The sequence below is a fragment of the Hyaena hyaena genome, unplaced genomic scaffold (genome assembly GCF_003009895.1).
Source record: "Hyaena hyaena isolate Hyena2069 unplaced genomic scaffold, ASM300989v1 scaffold_496, whole genome shotgun sequence".
Classification (NCBI taxonomy): domain Eukaryota; kingdom Metazoa; phylum Chordata; class Mammalia; order Carnivora; family Hyaenidae; genus Hyaena; species Hyaena hyaena.
In genome coordinates this window covers 160,608-166,607 of record NW_024081127.1, presented here as the reverse complement: position 1 = coordinate 166,607, position 6,000 = coordinate 160,608, and positions in this window count along the sequence as shown.

Below are 6,000 nucleotides of genomic sequence, written 5' to 3'. Positions count from 1 at the left end.
AATGGGCCCCCAGGGTGATGATTTCATATTCTTTATGTGTCCTCCCTGAAGAAATTACAGAATTAGGTGCTAGTGAAGGTGGGAAGTTCTCTAAGCACAGTCTCCTGTCTCTCCCTTAATGTGTTTGTCTAAGTGGTGAGTGGCAATGGTGAGGTCATACTGAGAAATGTAGTCAGAGTTTAGGATTAATCCTGGTTTTTCTAGAGTCTAGATTTTATACAGCAACGGTATATATGCCACTCTTCCCATCCTTTAGAATATTAAATTCAATAGAATCCATTGCTTTCTATAGTTATACAATTCAAAGTGAAAGCAGATCTTCATCCTTAGGTAAGAATTAAAGAACGAACAAAAAGTTCTTAGTCCTTCATGCATGTACAGATTCAAGTAAGACCTGGTGGGTAACTATTACACACAAGACACTCTTCGGAAGGCTTTTCTCACCACATGCTCCCTTACTGAAACGAGAAGGCAGAGGGGAGGGCATAAATTCAACTCCATGTTCTTGCTTTGAGTTGAGGCTTAGGCTACCTCCAAGCTTCTTCTTTCAGGCTTTCTTTGCTATTCATCGAAAGGATGGACTCCTAACATTTTATTTCTTTATATTCCACAATTTATAATCCCTGACACATTTTCCACACTGCAGTATAGTTTCTTTCTTTTCTTTTCTTTTCTTTTTCTTTCTTTCTTTCTTTCTTTCTTTCTTTCTTTCTTTCTTTCTTTCTTTCTTTCTTTCTTTCTTTCTTTCTTCTTTCTTTCTTTCTCTTTTTTTTGGCTCTGGGGCCTATCTCTTAACAGTGTTTACTCTTTTTCTTTGAAATAGAAAAATATATATATACATTTGCTTAGGTGTCATTTCTATGCTAGCCTCTTTGGTTTCCTTATTCTAAATTGAAGTTGTCGATCACCCATTGCCTCAAATACTATCCTTTTATTAACATAGAGAGAGGAAAATATACATTTGTGACTAAGGGAGGAACAGAATTGCTCATAAGAATGAAAAGAACCATCCAGATGTTCCTAGGATAGAGAAGTAAGAAAGTAAGATTTCATCTTTCACCTTCCAGCCAACTAAATGCTCTGCCTCACTTCCCCCCTTATTTACCATCTAGACTATTCAGCAAACCTGACCTAGCAAACTAAAATTCTAGTTTTTAATCAATGTTTTGTTTTTGTTTTTGGTGTTTTGGGTGTGTGTGTGTGTGTGTGTGTGTGTGTGTGTGTGAAAGAAAGAGAGGGAGAGAGAGAAGCTGGGGGGAGAGAGAGAGATTTTGGAGATCGGTAAAGAGTTCTGCAGGATTAATATAGAAATTGCTGTTTGAAGCTTTCTTAATCTGGAAAAAAGTGGTTATGAATAAGGATGTACAAGTCACTATCAATTTTCTTCAAGCTGGTCCATGCCTGTTTATCCTTCTGTCGTATGTGATGACACGCAGTGCAGTCTATGTGAAAATGTCTCATCCGCCGGTAGGAAAAGCTTAATAATTTATTTGCAGTCCATCTTCCTCTAGACAAGTGCATGCCATGTATTTGCTGAGTTGTGTAACCAGCTCTCAGAGCAGGCACATGGTCGGCTGCAAATTGTTCTTTCTGACATCTTTCCATTTTTCATGGTATTGATATTTAGCCCCTGAATGCCTGTTCTGCATTTTCAAAACAAAACAGAAGTGAGGAATCAATTGTGTGTTGTTGGGAGGAAATGTCATGACCTTGATTATAACTGTCGTTTTTGAAGGGGAAATTATAGATGTGAAATTCTTCAGGGTCACATCCAACACATAGTGCATATAATTCAGAAGGGCATTCTCTGTTCTGCGGCTAAGTTCTTAAGAGTTCTCAACCTAAATTGAGAGGGAACTCTGAAGTAATTCTTTGTGCTGTGGTCAAAACTCTCAGCTCCTGTGCTAGGATCACATACTGGGAGATCCCTGCATTGGATAGGAGAATATATATTTGCAAAAAGATCTCAATTAACCTGATCTTGAAGAAAAGTTAAGAAAATTATTGTACTTGCCTAAGTTCCCTTTTTTCCTTCCTTCCCTCCTTCCTTTCTTTTTTCCTCCTTTCCTTTCTCCTTTCCTTCTTTTTTCTTTCATATTTATTTTTTAATTTTACTAATTCGACTTCCATTTGCAAATATCTTGGAACTTATTAATGTGATGATCTTTTGCTTTAGAATGGAATGTAAAATAACCAGATGAAACCTTACCCATTGGACCTCTGTTTGGAAACTACCCACATAACCTCCTATAAAGCCTCTTTACTCTAGTCTTAGGACATAGATTCCAAGAACAATATTGTAGAAAGGCCCTGATGTGCATCCATATTCTAGAGTCATCTTCATCTTCCTTTTGTCTTCTTGAATCAATAAATTCCTAAAGGCTAAGAGCATACGACACTTGTCTGTGGGAAATCCAGCAGAACCTCTGGAAAATAAAGCCAGAAGAAAACGAAAAAATCGCCAAAGCATATAAAATTACTGCATGGAGTGTTCTGATTCACATCACCCCGGTTTTATTCAGACTCATAGCTAGTGCTTAGTTACATGGCTTAGAAAATTATTTGGCAGAATACAATTGCCTTCTCTCTCCCAACTATTTTCTGCAGAGATTTCACACATTGGCTTGATGTAATATGCCACACTGAGAAGCATGATGTTTGAAACTCTTCTAGGATGCCTGTGCAGAATACTAAAAGAATCAGGGGCCAGTGTTTATCTGAGCTGAAAGTTAGTTCTTGTATTTTTATAGTTAATTTTAGAAAAATCTCAAAAATTTATTTTTGTACACAGAATCGCGCCAATTGCCTAGGGATGACATCTTAATGTTCCTTAGAGATAGAAATCCTTTAAATGTGGCCTGACATGTGCCTCTTGTATTTAGCTGTGCAACCCTTATGCAGAGATTTTCCATCATAAGTGACTTTCCTTCTAATATCTGATGTCACATTTTTACATTCTACACAGTATTTAGTTGTTCTTGGTCACTATATTAGAAGGAAATAAATTAGCTCTAGCATTCTGAGAGGCACAAGGCCCATCCATGGCAATGTACCACCTGTTAGAATGGTTATAAGCCCACTCAAAGATTAGAGGTTTATCTTCCTGTCTTTGCCACTTGGGTTCCGAGCATGGTCAGGGAGCACGGAGCCATCCTATATCTATTCATGAGAGAAAATTATTCTAATCCATTGCGTTCCTTACAATTGGTGTTGTGAGAGCACAGGCAGGATGTACATTGTAAAAGCACATGTTTGTCTAGTGCTGCTGTCAGCAAAGACCTTAATGAGCTTTGAGAGTAGTATGGATGGTACAGAAAATGCTATCAATCAGATGTGGAAACTGCAAAGTAGAGGAAAGAAAGAATGGAAAGGTGGAAGAGAAAAAGAATGGGGGCAAATTCAAAATACTAAGATAATATAAGTAAACTGCTTTGGGAAGAGAGTGAAAAATTATACTTGCATAAGCCATAAAAAATTCTACAAGGAAGTATCAAGACTCTGAAGGGTCAGAAATTTTATCCTATCTGTACCTAACAAGTTACTCTGCCATTTTAATAAAATTTAGGACTTTCTTATTAATCTTTTCTTGATTTAATTGATATTTTAGCTAATCACTTGGCTGTTTCTCCTCCTCCTCCTCCTCCTCCTCCTCCTCCTCCTCCTCCTCCTTCTTCTTCTTCTTCTTCTTCTTCTTCTTCTTCTTCTTCTTCTTCTTCTTCTTTTTTCCCACTTGGCTTCTTTTAAACTCACTCTATAACCTCTAGCTCCCTGGACAGCATGGAAATACATGATAGACTTCTCATTTCAAAGAAATTGTCTCACTATGCATGTATTACACATCTATATGTAAGCATGTTCACTAATATATCACTTAGGTTATCATAAAAAATACATTTTCTCCTGGACAATGTGTTAATTTCATAATCATGGTAGAAAAATGTTTTAAAGTACCCAGTGACACATCTACATTCGTTTTTCTCATAAGAAAGACAAATGTCATCCTTCTTTAGAATTTTGTATTTGAATAATTGTACAATTGAATCAATTCTATGTTTAATGAAATTGAATTACTGAACGGTGGTGACATCTTGAGGTACCCCATAGGGAGTAAACAAAGGGAGTAAGATAGATGAAGCACTATCTCCACGTTTTTATTTTGTAGCACACTCCATTAGCAGCAAGGGGATTATGAACTGGTTTGACAATTAGACCCAGTAGTTGCGTCAATAGAAGGTGTTTAATAACTACTCCATGGTGAGCAGTGCTCTCTGAAGCCAGATACTGGCAGTGGGAACTAGAGGTTAGTTTCCTACCTCACATAGACAAATGTGCTATGTCAGTTGGACAGAAAAAAAAATTACACAACAAATAATTTCTCAGCCTGAGCTTTGAAAGTCGCACCATCATGATCATTGCACATGACAAACTATTTAGTTTCCTTCAAAACAAACCTCATTGAAAAACTAAATATAATTGATACATTTCTAGACAAATAAAAAACCTTGATACCTTAGGGCCATTAGGTCTGAAATTTTCTTCATCATTAACACTGATTCGTTTTGCTTTTACATTTAGTGGTGAAAAAATCTGAGGTTAATTATTAGATTATTCTCATTTACATCAAAGATGTTTCATTGCTCCTAGGGCTTTAGAACTTAAGATATTCAGTTGAGAGGAATAGGTAATATGAATTATAATGAATAAAATGATGTTTTCAAACATCTTCCTTATGTAGTTCACTAGTTTAAAAATGTACTTTCTGAGTTGAATCAATATGTTGAAATTGAGAAAGAGGAGGTAGATATAAGATGTAACTACCAAATATTACGGGAAATGTTACAGGTTGAAGAGAAATCCTCCCTTCAAAGACTGGCCAATTCCTTTCAGTATCAAAAAATACAGCTAGGGCAATTAAAATTTGTAATTTGAAAGGTTGAAATGTTTTCAGGTTTAGGGTTCTTATTTGTCATTATTCTCACATAAAACTCTAAATATTGGTAGTCCTCACTCTTTTACAACCAAGCCAGCCAATTGTTACACATATACATGTGTCAACTCCCTCTCTCTCTGACCCTCCCCTGCTCACGCTATCTCTCTCTCAGAAATACATAAAACATTAAAAAAGTAAAATAAAGAAAGGGAGGGTGCCTGGGTGGCTCAGTCGGTTAAGCATCCGACTTTAGCTCAGGTCATGATCTCGCGGTTTGTGGGTTCGAGCCCTGCGTTGGGCTCTGTGCTGACAGCTAACTCAGAGCCTGGAGCCTGCTTTGGATTCTGTGTCTCCCTCTCTCTCTGACCCTCCCCTGCTCACGCTGTCTCTCTCTCTCTCTCTCTCTCAGAAATAAAGAAAACATTTAAAAAAATACATGTGTCAAAAATTTATAGTTTGTGTGATAGCTTAGCACATAATAAAATGAATTTGACTGTTTTTGTCATTCTAAATAAATTTTGAACATTTATCATATCAAAGCACCACAAGAGCAGAGCCCATGTTTATTGTCTTCACTTCTGTTGTCTCGGTGATTGAGTTGTAATGGAAATAAATGTGTTAAATGAACTACTGCAGTGGCCACTTTGTGGCAATGGGATTCTACTGAGAAGCAGGCATATTTTAAAGGTATCTCTTATCAAAACTTCATCTCAAACCTTAAGTCTAGCGATCCAAATAATCCAAACAGTTCCATATTTCTTTTCTGCTGGTCCACATCACTATGGTTTAACTAGCCTTATTCTTTGTGGTGTACTTCAATGCAAACACCATGAATGGATTATTATCTCACTAGCAAGTTGTCTCCTTTGGGGAAATTTGGAAGATCATCTCGTGTACACTTTTTAAATGCTAGTGTTATCATTCTCTTAGTCTGATAAGTTACTTTGTTTATGCTAGGTAAAAAAGAATCTGATGTATTGCATTGAGACCTAGCTTGAAATAATAATTTAATTGAAATAGAGACTGTAAATTAACATTTTGTCCAATTTGGCAATGGTTTATTGTAATCA